This window comes from Sphaerodactylus townsendi, linkage group LG03 (genome assembly GCF_021028975.2).
Source record: "Sphaerodactylus townsendi isolate TG3544 linkage group LG03, MPM_Stown_v2.3, whole genome shotgun sequence".
Lineage (NCBI taxonomy): Eukaryota > Metazoa > Chordata > Lepidosauria > Squamata > Sphaerodactylidae > Sphaerodactylus > Sphaerodactylus townsendi.
Window position 1 is genome coordinate 66,855,112 of NC_059427.1, and position 22,395 is coordinate 66,877,506.

Sequence of the window (22,395 nt, forward strand, 5' to 3'; positions counted from 1 at the left end):
TCCTTTAGGTTATTCTTGCCCTTTTGTCATGAGTACTTTGCCAAACCTGTTCTAGTGATCTAAAGAGGCTGTTGGAAGCAATTTTGTCAGTGGCTTCAGAAAGACATTTCTGTTAGTCTTCTACCAGCACACTTAATGAGTCTCCAGGAAACACTGGATCCCACACAGCATTCTGAAAACTACTTGGATCCATAATTCTCCACAGACAGGCATAAATCAGCTTGCTACCTATATTGAGGATAGGATGTGCAAATGGACCTGACCACAGAACTCTGTCAATAGAGATCAGACCCATATCCACCCTTATGCCTAAGATCAGATCCAGTGCGTGGCCTGCCTGTGTGTGGGATCTGATACAAATTGAGAGAGTCTGAGTGCTGCATGAAAGATACCAGGTCCACAGCCTGTATGTATGTGGCTGGATCAGCATGAACATTGAAGTGCCCTAGAACTATCAGTCTGAAGAATTCCAAGGTCCAACCCAACACCACCTCTAACAGGCTCAGCAGGGTATTGGCAGATGCTTTAGGCAGTTGATATACCAGCCAGATAGCCAAACTCCCTTCAGTATCCCACACAAGATGAACATAGTCAACAACTGGAATCTTTGGGATGAGGAGTACTCTGAAGGAGAAAAACTTTCAAATGAGCTCTGAGCTACCTTCTGACCCTTCACACAGATTGATGGAGGACTGAGAAACCATGACTACCAAAGACTCTATATCACCCTTCACTTCCCCAGCTGCACAACGTTGCTGTACCACACTATAATCACCGAGATGTCTTGGAGAATCTAAAAAAAGTAAGCACCTTTCATCAAACTAGTCAAGCTAGACTGTTCTAAAATATAAAGGGGAAGTAAAGATTAATATACTTTTTATTAGATTTCTATTCCAGCACATGAGTAAAGGTTAAAATTAATAATGGAGCAGACAAAATTCTCATGAATATTCCACAACACTATTATATTATTCAGGGATGTCCTAAGTGTCCTAAGGAATCCACACCCAGGTCTTCTATTGACATCTGGACCATAAGCTCTTTTGGACCCTCAGAAATCAGGCTCGCACTGCTGGAGTACTGACCTCATGGTCCTCAAGGTAGACTGCCTGTTCTTTGAGCCACCCCCAGACTGCCCTCCAGAACTGCAGTAGCTTCCCACTAGCTGCAATCTCTAAGCAAGGCTGATGACAGTCAATGTTTGTACATAATGAACTTGGAGTCCCTGAAACTGCCCAATGGCATCCAAGGACCTCTGAGGTTCATCAAAATCTGTTGGGCTTTATCTGAGGCTGCTCAGATCCAATGGATATCAAACCCAGCTAGAGCTGACAAGAGCCACCAGTCCAGTGCAACAGTTGGTGGCCCAGACATCAGCCTAGGTCCCAATCCAATCCAACGTGGGAGCCATCCAGAGCCACTCAACTGACCACTTCACCAACCTCTTCACACTAACCTCTCTCTATGGTATGCGTTCGCATTAATATTTGACTCTATTGACTCTGTTGACTTTAAACCAGCAGTTCTCGTTGAGGATCCCAGCCATGAGGGTGCGTGTGGTAGTGGTGGTGGTGTCAGCCATGGAAAAACAAGTCTGCAATTTGCAGCTTGAGGAGGCTGCAGCTTGTAAAGTCAAACTTACTCTGTACACTGCTCTGCTCTGTTCGCCACTTATCCAAAAGCCAGTTCAGTCTCCAATCTTTAATTTGGCCAACTATGGTGCTGGCTTTAAGACGTGTTATTTATTGAGTGGCCCTTTCTTAGCCAAGGGTTTTTAGGCCCGGTTCTGATCATTCCTCGTGTTATAGTGATCAATACCTGCTTTTCCCATGAAGAATTGGCATCTATAGCAAGCTATCCCACAGCTGTCATGGATGAGAAGGCTGAATGAGATATAAATAGGACAGCGGCAGCTTCCTTGAACTAAATATTTGCTGAACACCCCCTGACCTTTCCCTTGTTAGTGGGACGATAGTGCAATCAGGCATGTCCTAGCTATCCATCCAGAATTGTTAAACTATTGCATTTTATAAAGACGGCTGAGCAGAGCTGCTTAAGGAACAGGAGGCAGAATCTGATGAGCTCTAATAGCCAAGACAACAGCAAACGGGGAGGGTTGGGGAGAGATGCATGCAAAGTGGTTCAAAATTTCAATTCAGGCCTGTGCAGGGTTCTTTGGGGCCGAGAGACATAATAATTGAGTGTGGAGATTATTGCTGTGCTCATTGCAGGGAGTCCTGGCTTCTACCAGCCCCTGATTAGGCTCACAGCAGTAGCTTCTGTCCCTACAGCCACCATCAGTTGCCACACTGGAAATAGACTTAAATAGCAGGTGACAGGGACTGCATGTTGCCTGTATTTAGAGAGCTACATCTCCTTTTGACATCTCAGAGAATTTAGTCAGCCAGTCTGCCAAGAATACATCTTTGTTTATACTTTTCAGAATCAAAGCAGGTCTCATATAGTGCTGCAAGGTAGCTGAGTGATGATTATTATGCCAGTTGGAGACCTGTTGGAGTTGGTAAAGTGGGAGCTGGAGGGATGTCTCAAACTCCTCAAGGCAGCAAGAGAAACTGGACATCAGTGTTTTGATCTCTGAGGCCAGGTTGGCCAGCAGAAGGCTTACCAGGATCCCTGTGAAGATGCTTTCAGCCAAATTCTAAAAATGGATGCTGTCTAGCTCTAAGGAGACTCTTGGAAACATACCCTGAATTTCAGGCTGCCAGACAATTTGCATGTTTAATTTACACATAATTAATTTAACCAGCATGGAATGCGGATGCCAAGTTTTGGCTGAATATTTTGTGGCATTTCGTACGTGTTGGAAAAGAAACCAAATATTATGGATTCTATACATTGGGCAGCACATCAGGTTCAGGAAAGAATCTCTGGAAAGCAACCCCCCTCCAAAAAAGGGGGAGTCTTTTTTGCCAGCCATGCAATCTAGCCAGTTGTGAGAGCTATGTGCATAGTTAGCACTGGTGTGGCTGCTTCTAAAAATCTCAAGATGTTCAGAAGTATGAGTTTTGAGAAAGAAATTGTTCTCCTTAGTTTCATTTTATATACAGAAATTTTATGACATTCTTTTATCACAGTATGATACTTACCTCTATGTCTCAGAGACTTATAAATATACTTACATTCTCAAAAAGCGAAGTGCTGGAATAAATCAATGTGTGTTTCCTTGAGTATATATAGACCAATGTGCAGAAATGCTGGATTCCACCCAGTGACACTGCAGAGAAGGAGCCAGATAGGACCGGTGCCAGGAAGTGGTCCATGCAGAGGGTCCAAATAGCTCCCTGACTGGAGCCAAATGGAGATCCCACTTGCTTGCAGCAACTGATAGTGAGGTAAAGAGAGTGAGGCCGTGTGCAGTCTGAGGACCAGTTTGTGTATGTTGCTCAGTATATTGGGTGCTAAACCTGAGGCCCAGTTGTAACAGACTTCAGAGGGAAATGCGAAGTAACAGAGAACAGAGGATGGGAAGAACTAGATGAATTCCCAGAAATTATGTGGTTTAACCTTTATATTTTGAGTAGGTGTTTAATAGAGACTTACAATAAATGTGCCCCTATGTCTTTAAATATTGTGATGTATCCATTCCCAACAGTAGGCAGGCAGAGCAGAAATATTAGCATTGAGTATTCTTTTCCTGCAGCCCCCCCCCCCTTCCAAATCCTTTGCCCTGAAGAGCTGCACATTCAGTGAAAGGTTAGATTTTATTGGGTCATTATCTGTAGATGAAGATTATGTGAATTTCCTTATTGAACAAAATGTTTAGGCTGGGTTCAAACGTCACCAGGCTGCAGCTGACCTCCAGTCAGGCACTAAGTCAAGCTATTGCCATGCTTGCCTGCAGCCCTCCCTCCCTCGACCTACCATGACTGTTTGATCGAACACTTCCCAGGTTGGGCCAAACTCCAGTTCTCTTTGATGTCCTTGTTCAGGCATCTTGGTGAGCGGAACTTGTTTAGTCCACATGAATTAGGATTATATAATTGGATTGAGGTTTACAATCCTGGCTTGGGAAGAGGGAGGAAACAAAAGCCACTTTGCTGGGGTACCTGCATTTGGACAATATGATGAATTGGGAAGGTTCACATCAAGTTCTGTGCATAAAGGGGCAGGTGCCCAAGCACAGCAACTAGCTGTTTCTATAACTGAAGTTTTTCATGACACCTGAATGAAGGCTGTGGAAATGTACAGATGAGGATCGAAAAGAGTGAAATGGGCTGTAGGGGGATGTCAGCGGGAGAAATGGCATAAAAATGCTCTGAGCAAAATAAATACTTGTATAAAATATACGTGGAAAGAAGTGGGGAGGATGAAGCGAGGGACCAGCTCATTCCCACAATCAGTAGATTGTGCAGATGGAGGAAGACAGTTGCATTCATTTTCATTGGTGAAACTTTTTTTCTTGTTATTTACTAGGCTTTCTATTAATTCAATAGTTTAGTGAATTGATTAACCATCTGTCTTGTAAACATCTGCCTTATGAAACTTTAATAAATTTTCACATCACAAAGGTCTCGGGATAGGTGCCTTTTGAAGGATATTGAAGAACATAGGAAATAACTTGCAATTGGGTTTTTTTTTTTTAAAGGAAAGCTGCCACTGTGCTTGAAGGAAGAGCCAACATTTAATATTTTTATTCTTATTATTATAATATATCTTTTTTTTAAAAAAATGAAAGCCTTCAAAAATAAACAAGGGTGTCCTTGAGCCTCAGAGTCTCCAATTAAAGTTTGCCCCCAGTGGTTATCCCCTCCTCTCAGTAATCAATGGAAGCTTTCGTTGAGTAATGTACCTATTAAGTCAAATAAAGCTTGCAACCCCGGTTGTTTGTCTTCTAACTACAGCAGGTTTGCTATGCACTAATTTCTTAATGGCATTGAGAAAGCAATATCCCTTCTTTTGAGCTGCTCTACCACCTGCACAAGCACAGTGGGAAAGATTCACCCTATGCTCATTTTATTGCAAATGAAACATAGTCTGGTCAGTTTTCAAGCCAGAAGAAGTGTGTCCTGAGAAGGCTAGGGATGTGCATGAAGGCTAGGGATGTGCAGCTGAGTCCCAGAAAGCATCAGTCGGCAATATGGCCATTCCAAGGATGGAGAGCTAAGATGCCATGCAGCTCTCAAGGGACAGAAAATATCCAGTAAGGAAAGATTCCATAGTCTCTGGAACACAGGCGAAGTACTACCACCTTGCTGTGTTACTTGAGAATTTATCCTCCAAGTAGTAGTAGATGACGTCCCACTGGATAGCTCTCATGACTGTGCTTTGTGTCAACTCAAACTACTGCATGACCAGATTGCTTCATAACCATGTGGCAATTGATAGATACTTATCAAGGTAAGGGGGTGTTAGATTGGCAGAACGAACATACTGTTCAAAAGTACAAAGCTGAACTATGAGGAGATCCATTTCCTGTGATTTGAAACCACACAGAATTTTCACCATTAAAATGGGAAACTGTACCTCTCCCAAACCAAAGTACAAACTGTCCCACAGTCTACAACACTAATCTCTCTCTCTTTGCCCTGTCATTTTACATCCATATCCTTTCTTGAAGAATTGTGCCTTGAGGCTACACTTAACAGGTCATAATATTACCACTATGTATCAGAGCAAGAATGGGTGAGGGCAGATATGGGATCTTGTTTCAAATAGTTGGAGGAAAATGTGAAACAATATCTTCCATTAGAATGGTAAGACATTAGAATGAGCATTGATATTCATACTCTGTGTTTCATGGATGACACCCCCCCCCCCACCATTTAAGTCTCAGATTTGCTTTCAAGGGTGTCAGGAAATACGTGAAATCCAACATAATGCAATACACAGATGCTGAAATGAAAGATGATGTGCATATTAAGAACCCCAGTCTACTCTTCAAATAAAAACCCCAACTTGACCCAGTCCTCTGCATATGCTCATTGTCAAATGGAGGAAATGCCAACGCCATTGCACAGTGAATGATTCCTGGGGGGTATCCAGGTATTATGCCTGACAGTCAAAATACAGGGTGAGAACAAGGGGAATGGATCTTGGCTCCATTGAGTCTATAGAACCCTCTCCCCACTGCCAATAGAAGTTTTGACAGGACCATCCACAACACTGGCGTAATGCCCATTGGGCAAGGTGGGCAGCTGCCCAGGGCATCACCTTGTGGGGGGCATCAAAATGCTGGGTTCGTTTTTGGATATTTTAGTGGTTTTCCAATTTTGGCCTGCAGGGGGGCGCAGTTTTTAGGCTAGCGGCACCAAAATTTCAGCGTATCATCAGGAGACTGTCCTTATGCTACCCCCCAAGTTTGGTGAGGTTTAGTTCAGGGGGTCCAAAGTTATGGACTCCCAAAGGGGGTGCCCCTATCCCCCATTGTTTCCAATGGGAGCTAATAGGAGATGGGGGCTACAGTTTTGAGGGTCCATAACTTTGGCCCCCCTGAACCAAACTGCACCAAACTTGGTGGGTATCATTAGGGCAGTCTCCTGATGAGACCCTGAAAGTTTTGAGACTGTGCCTTCATAAATGTGCCCCCCAAAGCCTGCAACCCCCAATGACAGCAATGCAGAAAACTCAATGCAGAACAAAGATTCTTGAGCAAATTTCTAGGATGTTCCTGCGGGGTGTGCATTTTTGGATGTATCGGCACCAAAATTTCAGGGTATCATCTGGAGATGATGGCACCCCCCAAGTTTGGTGCAGTTTGGTTCAGGGGGGCCAAAGTTATGGACCCTCAAAACTGTAGCCCCCATCTCTTATTAGCTCCCATTGGAAACAATGGGGGATGGGGCACCCCCTTTGGGAGTCCATAACTTTGGACTCCTTGAACCAAACCTCACCAAACTTGGGGAGTAGCATAAGGACAGTCTCCTGATGATATGTTGAAATTGTGGTGCTGATATGTCTAAAAATGCACCCCCTGCAGGCACCAATGTCCTGGTGCAAAAAAAAATTTGGTCATGGTGGAGTGGCCGCCCATGGCGGGGGGGGGGGGGCATCCAACTCAGGTGTTGCCCAGGGCTACAGTTTGCCCAGGGCTGCCTCGTTACACCCCTGATCCACAATGAATCAATCACACAATTTTCTACAAGAGCTGCTCCCCCCGCCCCTTTCATACTGGCAGGGCCCACTTCTCCATGCCCTGCCCTTACACAACCCAAGATCTGATCCACATTCCTTCTCATCTCTTTTTCCAGAGATGCTCAAGTTAGTAATGAAATTCATGCTGTAAAATCAAAGCAATCCAAGCTGTCATCCATGTAAAATACAGTTTGACAGACTATACATGGGTGGGGTGGGGGGCAAGCAAAAATGCACTTTCCTTCCCAGCTATCCAGTACGCCTCCCCTACTTGGGATGTAATTGGATGTCCATGTGGGGCATAACAGTTGAGAAAGGCAAATACATGTCAAATCAGGTCAGCATATTTCAAGGACATGTGGACTGTCATTGTTTCATTTGTGTCCTGCCTTTCCTCCAAGTGACTGAGGGAGGTCCAAATCAAAGCATTTTATGCTTGTGAGGTATTTTTGAGTAGTCTGGGCAAAGATTCAGCAGTTGGACACTGGTCATCCGATGAGCTCCAATGAGCTTCATGTCGGAGCATGGATCTGAACTCTGGTTCCCCCAATCCAAGATAACACACTACTCTATAAAACAGTAGTTTATCTACCTGGCCACAAATCCTGATATTGGGGATATTGACGTCATTAAAAATGGTTTATCTTATACAATTTCAAAGATCATCTTAATTTTATGTTGCAATCCAACATCAGATATGAATTTTATTAGGTTATTAATTATATTTAGCAATTCAGTTTTGAAACCATAGTCTGATGGATAACCCTGATATTCACATGTTTATTAAATGCTTTGAATCAGACTGGATTTTAATCTCTGTTCTCTAGCATGTGCACAGAAAGAATTCAGGTCCCCATCACAGCACCTGGCTCTTCCTGGGCAGGTGGCATATAGTTCTCTGTGCCTTGTTATACCTAGCAGATGGCTCACATCATGTTCTGCATTTTATATTTGTATCACTTGGTCTGCAACAGGTTGGCAATATTTGCACACATTTGTGTGAATTTGGTATAATACAAAACACCAGATCTACCTGGAAAATAAAAAAAGAACCATCAGGTAAAATAAGAGGAAAGCATACAATAACTATGAACATACATATCTTGCACTGGACGATTGGTTCACAGCTGGTCTTTCTGGCCCAATTTTAAATGGCATAGGGTCTCAGTGTAATCCTGTGTAGAGTTACACCTTCCTAAAGGCATACATCTGAGGCTTGGAAGAGTGCAACTCTGTTCAGGATAGCACTGTCTCTTTCTTAGCCCTGACCCCTGTTATTGCTGAACTGCAGATGCTGGGGTTCAAACTTGGGATATTCTGAATGAAGAATGTGCCTTCTGCCACTTAGCAATTTCACCCCCTTTCCCCAGATAACACTTCTGTTCCCTGCCTTTCTCCAGCAGGGAAGAAGCTCTCAGCTTCTAAACTACAAACAACACAGCCTACCAACCAATCAAGTGTCCGACAGGGGAGTGGGGGAACCCATGATCAGGATATAACAGAAGGGAAAGCTCTTTATTGCATGGGGACAACAAACAAAACATGCTAATACATTCATTATGAAACAGTGCAATCCTCAACAGAATTACGCCAGTCTAAACCCGTTTATTTCAATGGGTTCAAAGTAGAGGAACTCTAGTTTGGATTTTACTGAAAAGTTAGGTATGTAAATGAAGACCATCACTGGAAACATAAACCAAAGCGAACCTTGATGTCATTATGGATATTCATGCCAGAGTTAACATATTCCAAAGTTAAAGGCAACTATTGATTACAGTTTTAGCCAAGCATAATATAGATCCCATCACTGCTTCTTCTAGGTGAAGTAGTCTGGAAGAGTGAGATTTTCAGGGGAAAATGAAGAGGGAAATTAATCCTCCCCCAACCTATACTGGTCCACTACAATTCCTTTCCCCCATTAAATTATGTTTCCCCTGTCCCCAGCACCCTCAAAACATGTCTGCAAGGTTTGAAATATAAATATACATTTGGACACTACCAGGCTGAAGAGTACTAAAGCAGCAACGTATCAAAAGGAGGGCAGACTAAGCCCATCTCCCCATACCATTTCTGTGCCTTCTTCTTGTATCCACTTGGTCAACTAGCAGCAGCTACCCTATTTTTATTGCACACATTTGAATGTAATGTATAGATGGGCCCTCAGAGGCAAGATGAATTAGGTTGTAACCAGGGTCTTGCAGGAGAGTTCCACAAGTGTTTTGCACACAAAACAAAATAGGGTCACAAGAAAGGGTCACTTCTGCAAATAAGTGTTGATAGCAACAGGATTTTGTTAAGATAGCCTCCTTTTTCATTAAGGTCTAAGATAGTCAACAGTCAACATAAATGAGACTGTTGACAAATTGAGATAATCTTTTTAGTTCCTCTAAGCAATAAACTTGGATCCAAAACCTTTTGACATGCTCTTCAGCCTGGGAAGATTCTCCTTTGCCTTATGGAAGACATGTGGCTGTATGCTCTCTTGGTAGGAATGAAAGAGCTAGAGCAGGGGTAGGGAACCTGCGGCTCTCCAGATGTTCAGGAACTACAATTCCCATCAGCCCCTACCAGCATGGCCAATTGGCCATGCTGACAGAGGCTGATGGGAATTGTAGTTCCTGAACATCTGGAGAGCCGCAGGTTCCCTACCCCTGAGCTAGAGCTTGAAAAGGCTATTCTTTTTTGAAGGCTGTTTTCTTTTCTTCATAACCCAGTGATAAAAATTCAACCTTTTGCCTTTGTCAAACATGCATTTAATTTAATTTCCAGTTATAATATCAATTTCTGCAAGGACAACGGTCATAATGATGACTTCATTCACGGGTAGCCCTAGAGGTTCTGAATAAATTACCAACACTCCACTATACAGACCTCTGTAAGGCAAGGAAGGATTATTGAAGCAATTTTCCAGAATATAAAAGTTGTAATTGGATAAGATCAATGGTGTATTAAGTCCGTTCTTAATAAAGGCCAGTTTGGCATGATTTAAATGAAATGTCTAACGGAAGGGCAAAGACTATCAGAGACTTTCATTTACTATCAATCACTTGCAGCTTCCAGCATTCCTGTATTTAGAAGAAGAAGGGGGGGGGGGTTGGATTTATATCCCCCCTTTCTCTCCTGTAAGGAGACCCAAAGAGGCTTACAATCTCCTTTCCCTTCCCCCCTCCCCAATAATCACCCTGTGAGGTGGGTGGGGCTGAGAGAGCTCTGAAGATCTGTGACTAGCCCAAGGTCACCCAGCTGGCATGTGTTGGAGTGCACAAGCTAATCTCGTTCTCCAGATAAACCTTCGCAGCTCAAGTGGCAGAGGGGGGAATCATACCCGGTTCTCCAGATTAGAGTGCACCTGCTCTTAACCACTACACCAAGCCGGCTCCTTTAGCAAATGTGTATGTCTTAACTATCTTACTAATAGATACTGTCACTATTCCCCTCACTGATAAACTTACATTCTGGGCCATTACCACATTCCATCCTATTGAATTCTAAAAATCAACATGGGGTGGAAAATATTTTATTTATTTTATTTTGATTTATTTTATTTTTATCCTGTTGATATCACCGGTGCCCTCTGTATCTTGAATGTCGTGGATGGGAAACATACAGTTCCTTTTTGTGCAGGCCATTCGGAATTCAGAGAGCCATTGTGGTGCGGTCATTAGAGCAGCCAACTAGTTTTGAAGAATTAACGGAGTGCCATATTACTAGTACCCTCTGCAGTATCTTTTCATAGGTGCTATTGCTGGAGAGGAGGAGAATTGTAGGATCTGGGAGTGAAGATCTTTCCATTTCCTGGGGAGAGTTTCAGAAATATCATTGCCCTCCCATCTAGGAATGAGCTCTGGTCCTCATCCAATTGATTCCATTCCTCTTCCTCTGCTAGCAGTCATTTAACAGGTGGCTGCCTGCAGAAGATAATGTCCTTTTAAAGGGTGTTTTGAATCTCCCCCTTAACTCTAAATAGATTTTACATCTCTAAAATGTCATATTTGTGTTTCAGTTAGCCTCTTTTATCTAGATATTATTTTTGTGAGCCTTTTGGGGATAGAAATATTTGCATCTGGAACAAGTGGTATAAACTGTTTTGAGTCCATGGGACAGAGTGGGATGTAAACCAAATAAATAAATGTGCACATAACAGCAGTGGAATTCACATGAGAGGCTGTCTAAGGTCCTACTGCTGAGGCAGCCTACTAGGGAACAGTTCAATTAGTGCCATGGTCTTAATTAACTGGATATATAATAGGCTGATGAGATACCTCTGATCCCACACATGCCAGCTTCTAGAATGTATTCTTCTTAACAATAGTTTTGTATAGTTATATTTTTACATTAGATCGTCCCCCTCCAAAGCTTCTAAAGGTCTGTCTATCATTAGTTATAAGTGTTTCAAAATTGAATTACCTCGCATCAATAATTTTATTATTTATCAGTTCCGAGTGGGCTTGGTATAAATTGCCAAAACTTTGTCATCCTCAGTGATACAAATTGGTATAGTCATCAGTACATCTGCCCTGATGCACATGAAAAGAAATGTTAGTAGGAATACACACCAATTTTTAAAATTTCTTTATATCTAACTTTTTCTCTGACGTGTTCAGAGCAGCAAAAATGGGATTATCCCATGTTATCACAATTTGGAAAGGTCAGGCTGAGAGATGTTGGCTGGCCCAGTGTCACTCATAAATGTCATTCATGTCTTAGTGGGAATTCACACCCAATTTTACCTACCCCATGACACTGGCTTTCCGAAAATTGTTTACGTATTTGCTTTACTTAAATTTAAGGTTAAAATAACACACTGGACCAAGAAAATACTGGAAGAAAATGCAACCATTGGCAATACTGTTCCCAAAGGGCAAGCAGGCAATTGTTTCTTTTCACTTGTGGCCAGAAAGTTCTGCAAAGACATTTTGAAAAATGCCTTCCGAGGTCTACAAGTGTCTACACCAGGCATCAGCTGCAAACCAATTTGAGGGCAGCAGACAGTGTGATTTACATGTGGAAACCAAAGCAATATGCAAGCTGCCACAATATTTGAATCTCCTGTTGCTCCGCTTTGTTATCTTTCAAGAACTAAACATCCACAGCTCCAGGCTCTGAATTCAACTGTCATCTGCACTCTAAAATATACAAGGTGATTCTGCAGGCAAAAGGGCCATGCTCCTTTGGCTTCTTGTTTAATTGACACCATCAGTCACTCCAGTGCATCACCTCAAATGAGATGTTCTGTAGGGGCAGCTTTCTTAGTGGAAGATGACCTGTCAGTGGTTGCCTGATGGATAGCAGTCCAGGGTGATTTTAAATGCACACAAATTAATTCAGACTGCTTTCCAGAGTAACTGGTCAAACAGAACATTTGAAAGACACCAGTGGGAATATGGACACACTGATCTGACTTTCTAATCCTTCCTTCCAGTTTAGGGTTTACATATTTTAAAGGCTTTGGAGTAGAAGAATAAGTTATACCATTGCTCATTTATAAAACTAACTTTTTGGAAAGGCACTTGGACTTTTTCTCTTTGTATGATAAATAATGCTCTTTGTTGAACTTATTAAAATGTGGGCTTCATCTGGCTAATTCTTTTGAACCAAGGCAATCCACCACACATCTTCTCCCCTGGGAGTTGGTTGAATGTTCTAGCTTTGGCTCTAGATTGGGAAATATATCACTGTTGGGATGAAAGAAAGAAAGACATTCTTATTATTCTTGATCCCAGTGCTGATTTTTGCAGGGTTATTAGTTTTCCATGTCTTTTTTTGACTGACTGATCAGAAAGGGTGGAAAAATGGGAAGAAAGTAAAATAAATTAGCATGATCTATTGACTTTTCCCTGTGCAGACTCTACATACTGGACAAGGCATAAACTGGGAACAGTAAAAGTGATAGGTTAGACGTGTGAAGAAGCAAAGCATCCCTAGACAGCCATTAGGTTCTGGGATACTAGAAGCACATCCCATGCCTGTCACCAATTTGTATCTCTTAATTTCTGTATTCAGCTTATTCATTTATTTAGGTATTAATTTATTTGAAACACACACATAACATACACAAGGTAGCCTTGTAATGTGTTTTCCATAACTTATGCTTTTTAAATGGCTTGCTTCTAAAATAACAAATAATTTGAATGCTAACAAACCTTATCAAACGGATCACCCACTGCTTTGCTGCTGATAGTATTTTTTTAATTATTAGTTTGATAATCAGCTGCAAAACTTAATATTCTTCCTACCTGTGGGATCTCACTGAGTGGTTCTCAGATTTTAGCTCAACCTCCTACAGTGAGCTCTGAAATAGATTGATGTCTTCCAAATTAAACTTTAAAATACAATTAATTACCAGAAATGGTAGTGGGTGTCTGGCAGAGGCTCAACCGAGCTCTGAGGCAATCTTCTATTAGCTTCTAAATCTGTTGAGAAGAATAGGATTAGATGCCAGGGATATCTATAGGATTAAAAAGCTCTAATCAAGCAACACGTTGGACTAATTCATCCCACCACAGCCAAAAAAAACGGGAGGGGGGAGGAAAGGAGAGACTGAAAACAATATCAGTTTGATCATATGAAATAAGATCAAGGAATAACATTGTAGATCATTCAGCACACTCCCCAAAAATGGGCTGTACACAGTAAAAACATACAGTAAGAACATGACATAATAGAAGGCAATGATGTTATTTCACTAGTCGTCCACGTTATCTGAATAACAGATCTTACCTTGCAAAGCTGAGGCACCTGTTAGGCGATAGGAAACCGCCTCTCTCCAATCCTGGCTTCTTTTGAGGTTTCCCAGGCGAGCCAGCCAAAGATCCTGTGACTTTCTTGTTCCTGGAGGACTGGATGCCTGCTCCTTGCTGTCAAGATGCCGCCTCTGTCAAGTGGTGGAGGTGCTGCGCCTCCGAAGCCTCCTCTCTTGCATAAGTAACTGCCCACAGCTCTGGTGTTGAAAGCTCTTGATTTGCTTAGCGTACAAACGAGTCTCTGGCTCGCCGCGATGCTCACATATTTGATTCACATTTGAAACTCCTCCAAAGACGTGGATGTCAAGCAGCTGCCCGAGCATTTATTTTCTCAGCGGGGAGCTGTCCGGATGCTGGGTGCTGAAATCAAACTCCCCGCGCGGGGGACGGCAGCACAAAGTATGCACCGAGCGGGAGCTGTCCCACAATGTGGTACCAAATTGAAGCCTCCAGGGCAGGGGGAGTTCGACATCAAACACTTCCCACAGGGAGCTACACGGGAGCACCCTCTGTTCAAATACTTTGTCCCCAGGATACTAAACTGATAGGAGGAAGAACTGAGTCGTATAAAGACTACAGAGAGTGGTTGTCACTTCCTGTGGTAGGAATCCTTCATTCAGGTCCTCAGGATCTGTATTGAACCTTAGAAGCAATGGGGGGAAAGAACAAGTCTCTCTGTTTTGATTCGGAAGGTGGATCTCTCTGCAGTGATCAGTCTAAAGGTTCGTTTTCTCAGACTGACTCAGGAAATGGAAGTGTCTCGGGGTCTGTTCAGGATTCCTGTTCACATTCCTCCAACTAACAGCTATTAACCTGAAGCCATGAATTGCAAATTTGTAACTACAGCTTGTTAAATATCTTTGAAGCTTTGTGGGTGATAAAACAGATAAGAGGGGGTTACAAGAGACACAAGAGGAAATGGCAGTATACAAGAAGATAAAACATAAAGCAGGATCTTCTTTTAATCTTCACATGCAGCTATAAGGAGTCAGAGAAATGTTGGGTTCTACTGGCTCCTCAAGTGACAACTCCAGCTTTAAAAAATTGCCTGAATGGTGTGTGCAAATGTAATGGTTCCATATTTTAAGTATTTATTGCCTCCAGCTAAATTCATCTGAATTTGTGCTTGCAGCCTTCTGCATTTGTGATCTCCCTTGCTTGGTGCCTAAATGATCTGCACTGGGGTTCAGATTTCAGGTAGAGAAGGTTTCATTAAAAGTATAATGCACAGCAGGGATCATATACCGATAGCAGTCACTCTCTATCCCAAGCTGAAAGGTTGTGAATTGTCCCAGATTTATTCATGAGCAAATATATATATTGCTGAAGGTTTAATCACATCCCACTTGTGGATAAGACTATGGTTTGGAGTGAATTTAATTCACTAAATGGGCATATCAGCTTGATGGTGTGGAAAGGCAAATTATTCTCTTGAGTTGCTCCCAATGTAGGGATAGTTTGTGTTCAGGGCTGACATGTTTTCTCCTTTCCTTATGTTAACAGCCTCTTTAATCAGCCACTAATTATGTGCTATGGGGAAGCAATTCAGTCAACAGAGCATCTTTTCTTATCCAAATTTGTTTTGCTTAAATACCTTTAGATTTATCCTTATTGCAGGACATGGACCAAATTCTTCCACTTCTTAATATAATTTATGATGTGCTCTCAGAAAAGGAGCATGGGTTTCTCATAAACCATAAGATCCAGCTACATTTCCCAGCCCACAAAAGAGTCTCTTTGGGAAATATTATGAGAACCAGGCTCTTGCGTAGAGTTACACAATTCACACAATTCCCCTTCAAAGCAACCAGCTGGAATTTGATAGTCTTGGGTTCCTGGATCCACCAGAGCCCACAGGCCTATATTAGATGAAAGAGCTTTTTTGCCATGATCCGTGTCTTATACCATGCATCTTCAATTCACTAAAGTGCCATAGTTTCAACCCTTTATCTCTAGATTGTGCTTTATACGGAAAAAATCCTCTAATGAATAGGGTGTAGTGTTGGATAGTAATTAAACAAAGCAAGATCAATGATATGTCGAAGACAGGATTAATCTCCTTGCATGTTCTCTGTTTGCCCACTGTATAGAGATTTAGGATATTTGCAGTACTGTAGTTAGATGCCACAAGCAGGGGTACATGGAATGTTTAGTGGCAAACAAGGTGACTAGAGATTTTTAGAAGAATTAAATAATTCAGAATTGGCTGAATAAGTCCTCATTTTGGCTGTAACTTTTTTCTGATTAACAGCTGCATATCTTCATCATTCTCTATTAAATGCATGCTGGATGGTACACTACATTGTATTTTTTTTTGTCTCATGCAATGTGCCACCAACTTCTATTGCATTATTGCCACTACCACCATTGCTGTATTTTCTCACACAGACTCTTCGATAAACAGAAGGTGGTGCTGCCAACACAGACTGCCTCTGAATGAACTAATGCCATCTGCAACTGCACCTAGCACCAGGATATGCATAAATCAAAGCCTGTTGAGCTCTTCTGAACATGACAAGATCTGCCAGAAAAATGAATGATGGTTTTTAAAAAGAGCCCCAAATGTCAGAAGCTCTTCCAAAACACCCTTGATTCTACGTGGATCTGAATTCAATGGGATGCTTAATTCAGGTATCTATTCTTAAACTACCTTATCTCATCTAAGGTTGAGAACAAGGTTCATTTACCATAACAATGGAGAGCACTGAACATCAGCTTCTTTCAGCGATTCTTCCAAAAAAATTTCTGTCCAAAGCTGCTTGTTATTGAAGAATATTTGAGACATAAAACTGCTGTTCTTTCCATAAGGTGGTTTCAAGTATTATGAAGGACAGCATGCTTGTGGCCAAGTGCATGACAGAGCCTCTTGCTCTACTCAAAGCACCCATTATGTATCTACTCACATAGAAAAAAGAATGACAGACAGACACTAGGAAGAGGGTCCTCACACATCATCCAATGCCTTAGAGCTTTGGGACTCCTGGTATGCAGAAGTCTTGGGATTTCTCTGGACTGGATTACAGTTCTAAATGGGACTCTGTCCATAGAATACAAAGCATTCCAATCAAGCTTTTATGTTTAGGAAGAGTTCCAAGGAACAGCTTTTGAAGCTTATAATGACCTATTTTCATTCTTCTTCCATACGTACACATACCCAATGTGCTCTGTCTTTGCTCGTTCTTTACTAAGAAAGACATAGATATGGACAAACCAAGACTTCACCTCTCTAGATACATATACAACACAGAAACACAAATGTGGTGCCATTTCCCAAGTACATGTTATCCCTAATGAAATAAGCCAGTACTGTTTGTACCCAAACAAACATGAGGCTGCCTTTCCATTGCAAGACTCTAGAGACTACCAAGGACCTTCCCCTTTTTCTACTTCCCCTTTACAGTTCACTTTCTACCACTCCCCTAGTGACTGCACAGAAACAGCAAATATTAAACCAAATCCCCCAAGTATGCTTGAGAATGAAAGACGTTTTCCTCAGGGAGCTCACTGCTCAACTATTGAATATCTCCTTCCTACAACCAGTAGATTCAAACTAGATGGGGGCATTTTACACTGCATTGGGCAATCCTGAGCAATGGATTGGAACTCAGGTGGAGCTGAGAGATTGCTAAAAGAGGATGTCCATTACACACATAATGACAAGAACACAGCCTCATAGTAAAGGTGCTTTGTTATTAAGGAATATGGTTTGGGAGCGGCAGTTCACCTTTCTGGGCTCAAATAAATCCAAGGCATTCACATTATGTTGAGGGGGGTGTGGTACTGAAGTGGGGTTCAATCCCCGGATAGCAGAGTTGTGCAACACATACACTGGAACGCAGAAGGAATTGAGACGCACATAGCAATTCAGCTTCACAGAAGCGGTCCTACTTTATTCAGTTCACAGGAATGTTGCTCTCTTAGACAAAGTGCTTCGCCAGGCAGTGTGAAGACAAGTGTCTCACAATGCAAAGCACAGTGCTGTCTTATATACAGTTCACTAACCAATCATAGTTCCTTTCCAATTAGTCCCAGAATGAGGCTGTGTCATGTGGCAACTGTCATTTAGATTTTGCTGATCAGACAGTGCTCTGACACCCCTTCCAAAATCTATTACAGTTGACAATCTTCACAACTATTTACATTCAATATTCTTTACAGTTATTTACATCACCTTTGCATACATTCAACATTTGCAGTAATTTCAGAAACTTTTGTTTCACTAAAGGTTTTGTAAGCATATCTGCAACATTACTTTCAGTTGGAACATACAATAAATTGATCTCACCAGTTTGTACCTGTTGCCTTACATTGTCTTATTTGACTCCTATGTACTTACTTCTCACCTTTAAGTTTTCAGTTTCTACCAGCTGTATGGCAGTTTGAGAATCAGTAAATACATTTATGGGAACTTGTACTGTTTCACCCAGTTCAGTAAGTAATGACCTCAGCCATACTAATTCATTAGCAGTTTCTGACATAGCAGCTATTTCTGCCTCAGTTGTTGATAGACAAACATTGGTTTGTTTTCTTGAACACCAAGTTATTGGCACGTTAGCATACTTTCCAATGTACCCAGTGCAAGACTTTCTGTCTTCACTGTCTGCAAAAGAACTATAAAATGATGATGGCCCTGTATAAAACAGATCCATCACTCTCATTAATGCATTCCAATCAGAAACAGTTGGATTATGGACATGATGACTGAGAGCACTGGCAGCAAAGGCCAGAGCAGTTTGCAATATAGAGAACAGATCCAACAAGACTCCTATACAGCTCAGTTTTGTCACACAGTTCTGGGTCTTGTATTTTTAGGTAATCTGGTACCATTGGTGTTTGTGTGGATTTTGCATTTTCCATTCTAGCACTTTTTACTAGATTTGCAATTCTCTTTTTCTGGGTCGGGATGTAACCTTTCTTAGCTATACTCTGTCCTTCAATACCCAAATAATTGGTGAGGTTACCTAAATCCTTTATTACAAACGTAGTACCCAGTTGTTCCTTCATAATCTTGATTTGTTTCTCTGTGTTTGCACATATACACTCATCATCCACATAAATGATTTCTAGATTATTGCTGTGGCCCCTAATATAGACACACGCATCAGCAATTGTTCTCTTAAAGTTTATAGCCTTAAGTTTTGTGTCTAAACATGTGTACCAATTCTTTCCTGACTGTCTCAGACCATACAAAGAGCGTTTTAAACGATACACTTGATTAGGTGCATTGTCATCTTCAAAACCTGGTGGTACTGTCATGTACATCTGTTGTTTCAATGGGGCATTAAGAGAAACACATTCAAAATCACAGTGATGCACTATCATATCTCTCTTACTTGCAATGGTTAAGACAGTTCTTAAGGATTCAGAATGGGCAGTTGACGAATATGTTTGATCATTAGACAGATCTTTCTGATTATAGCCTTGTGCCACTATCCTTGCCCTGTATAAAACAGATCCATCAGGCATTATTTTCTGTCTATAAACCCATTTTGACCCAATAACAGATTGGTCTTTTGGTAATGATACTTTCTCAAATACATTTTGCTTCACAAGTACATCATGTTCTTTTTTCATAGCGTCTTTCCATTTCATAACCTCTGACTCAAGCAATTGTAACATTTGTTTATGTGATGCAGGTTCTTGTGTTATTACATTACAAGCATACACATGAACATCTAATCCATATCTTGTAGGAGGTATGCCTTTTGTTGCTCTCTGAGAAACACGTTTAGTTTCTGTCTGCTCCTGTTCCTCCCCTTCTCAGTTTTCATCTGAGAATGACTCAACTTTCAGCTGTTTATCTGCTTCAAGCAGCTTGCTCTGTCCCTGACCAGAGCTAGGTAGTGCAGGCTGCACTTTAACTCCTTGTTGCTTGGTTAGGGGCAGAAACACATCTGAATTGGCATGTATCTTTTCCCAATGCAGATTGTTTTCAAAGTTTGCTGAATGGGATATCAATACTTTACCAAATGTTAGAGCAAAGCAATAAGCTTTAGAAGAAGAATCATAGCCAACAAACTTTAACCTTCTCCATTTCTGCTCTCCAGCCTTTCTTTGAGCAGGAGGGATCAATACATTTGCATATGATCCAATGATTCCCATACGAGGCAGTTTGGGATTTTTTCCATACAACAGGAAATATGGGGTTTGCTTTAAACTTTCTGACCACGACCTGTTTAACACATAGGTGGCAGTTTGTACAGCTTCCCCCCAGAAATACTCTGACATCTCAGCATCAGTAAGCATGTTTGTTTTTAACTGTTTTATCAATCCTATTCTTTGTTCTGCGATGCCATTCTCCCAGGGAGAAAATGGGGAGGTAAACCTGTGCTGAATACCTTTGTTCTGAAGCCACAGTCTGAACTGATTATTGGACCATTCTCCACCTCTATCAGATTGAAAGCATACCACTTTATATTCAAATTCTCTTTCAATTTGTTCAACCCATGCTTTAATTTGGGAGAATGTTTCCCCTTTGGTCTTTAACAGAAATGTATATGTATAACGGAAATAATCACACAGAACTAACGTATACTTTGCTCCTGATTGACTCTGAGGGAAAGGCCCAGCAATATCCATATACACAATTTTGAAAGGTTTTTCTGACACTCTGTCACTTTTAGTTGTAGAGGGACAAGCTTTTACTTTTGCTTTAGCACACTCAGCACAGTCCAAATAACATCCACAACTGTTCACATCTAAATTACACATGTTCCTCATTTTAGCAAGAACACGGAAATTAGCATGAGAAAATACACTGTGTTGAAAATGAATGCAGTTTTTGTGTAATGGCTTGTTAGTAACAGTAGCCACACATTTCTGCGATCTCTCCCCCTTCTCACTTTGCTTCATTATGCTTTTCTCACTATGCACAGCATTACAAACAGCATTTTTAAGGTAATACAGGCTATTAAACATTTTACCTCTAGCACATACAGAAATATTTTTCTTTATTATACAGTCCTGTCCATCAAATAAGACTTTATATCCATCTTCTGTGAGCTTTGGAATGCTCATTAAGCAGAATTTGAATGCAGGAACACACAACACACTGCTGAGTGTCCCATTCAAGGTTGGAACAAACACAGTACCTTGAGACTTTACTGTGGCTAGAGTTCCATTACCCATAGTGACATCATACAGTGCTGGGGTACGATGATCCTCAGTAATAAGACTTTCAGTATTCAGTATATGCACAGCACACTCTGAGTCAATAAGCCAAATGGGTGCTGAATTATTATCTCCACAAGAAACCAAAAAAGCAGGTGCTTCAGGATCATTAGCCTTTTGCTTCCTCCGTGCTGCTGCTGGTTTTTGGAGTTGAGGTTTACTCCTACAGCTTTAGGCAACATGCCCAGACATTCCACACTTGAAGCATTTCCTTGTTGAGCAGATAACAGGAAAAACCGGTTCTGCAGCAACCATTGTAGAAGTTTTCTGCTTAGACAAAATTGCCAGAAACTCCCTCTGTTTGTCAGCATCCAGCACTTTAGAGATTACAAAATCCAGAGTGAGAGTTGTATCTGGTAACATCTGAAGACTGGTCACAACATTCTCATATGACTCATCCAAAGAAGAAAGAAGGATAAATGCCTATGGGTATCCTCAAAAGTCAAACCACGATCTGCCAGCTCAGCAAAAATGACACGCAGAGACTGAATATGTGCTGATAAGGACTCACCTGGCTTCAGAAGAGTTCTGTAGAGTTTCCTTGTCAACATTATTTTTACCCCAACGGTCTCTCGCTGATATAGAGCCTTCAGAGCTTGTCAGCAACTTTGAGCAGATGGCAAATCCTTTAGATGCAGGAGTTGAGATGCCTCCACAGCCAGAAGAATGGACCCACAAGCCTTCTCCTCTGCCCGAACCTCCTCAGGAGTGGGATTCACAGGAGGGTCATTTACAGGTGTCCACAAATCTTCCTTCAAGAGATAAGCTTGCATTTGCACAGTCCAGGTAGCATAATTCCTCTCATTCAGCCTTGTCACAGGCATGTAGGCTGAGGATGAAGCCATCTGGAACACCAACATGCTGTCAGGACGGTCACACAGTACCACAGAGTCCTTACTCATGAGTAAGCATACTGGCTGTCTGAGCCCATAACCTGTTGAGGGGGTGTGGTACTGAAGTGGGGTTCAATCCCTGGAAAGCAGAGTTGTGCAACACACACACTGGAACGTAGCAGGAACTGAGACGCATACAGCAATTCAGATTCACAGAAGCGGTCCTACTTTATTCAGTTCACAGAAATGTTGCTCTCTCAGACAAAGTGCTTTGCCAGGCAGTGTGAAGACAAGTGTCTCACAATGCAAAGCACAGTGCTGCCTTATATATAGTTCACTAACCAATCATAGTTCCTTTCCAATTAGTCCCAGAAAGAGGCTGTGTCATGTGGCAACTGTCATTTAGATTTTGCTGATCAGACAGTGCTCTGACAGACTGTACTTTTGGTTGCTCAGAAAGTTCTTTCAAAGCTTTTCTAAAGCAGACCTTCCTCTTTACAGCTTGTGAGGGTTATCCCTGCATGCAGAATGATGGAAACATGCAGTTTTGAACAACT

The 22,395-nt window shown here is 41.7% G+C and overlaps 1 protein-coding gene across 1 annotated transcript in view; it reads right to left on the reverse strand.

Moving 5' to 3' along the window:
- GRM2 (glutamate metabotropic receptor 2) overlaps positions 1-13,949 on the reverse strand; it is a 110,747-nt gene extending 96,798 nt beyond the window's left edge. The window contains exon 1 of the mRNA XM_048490814.1: positions 13,813-13,949. The gene's annotated coding sequence lies outside the window, so the exon portion shown is untranslated. The remainder of the gene's footprint in view (positions 1-13,812) is intronic.
- Between the last annotated feature and the right edge of the window lie 8,446 nt (positions 13,950-22,395).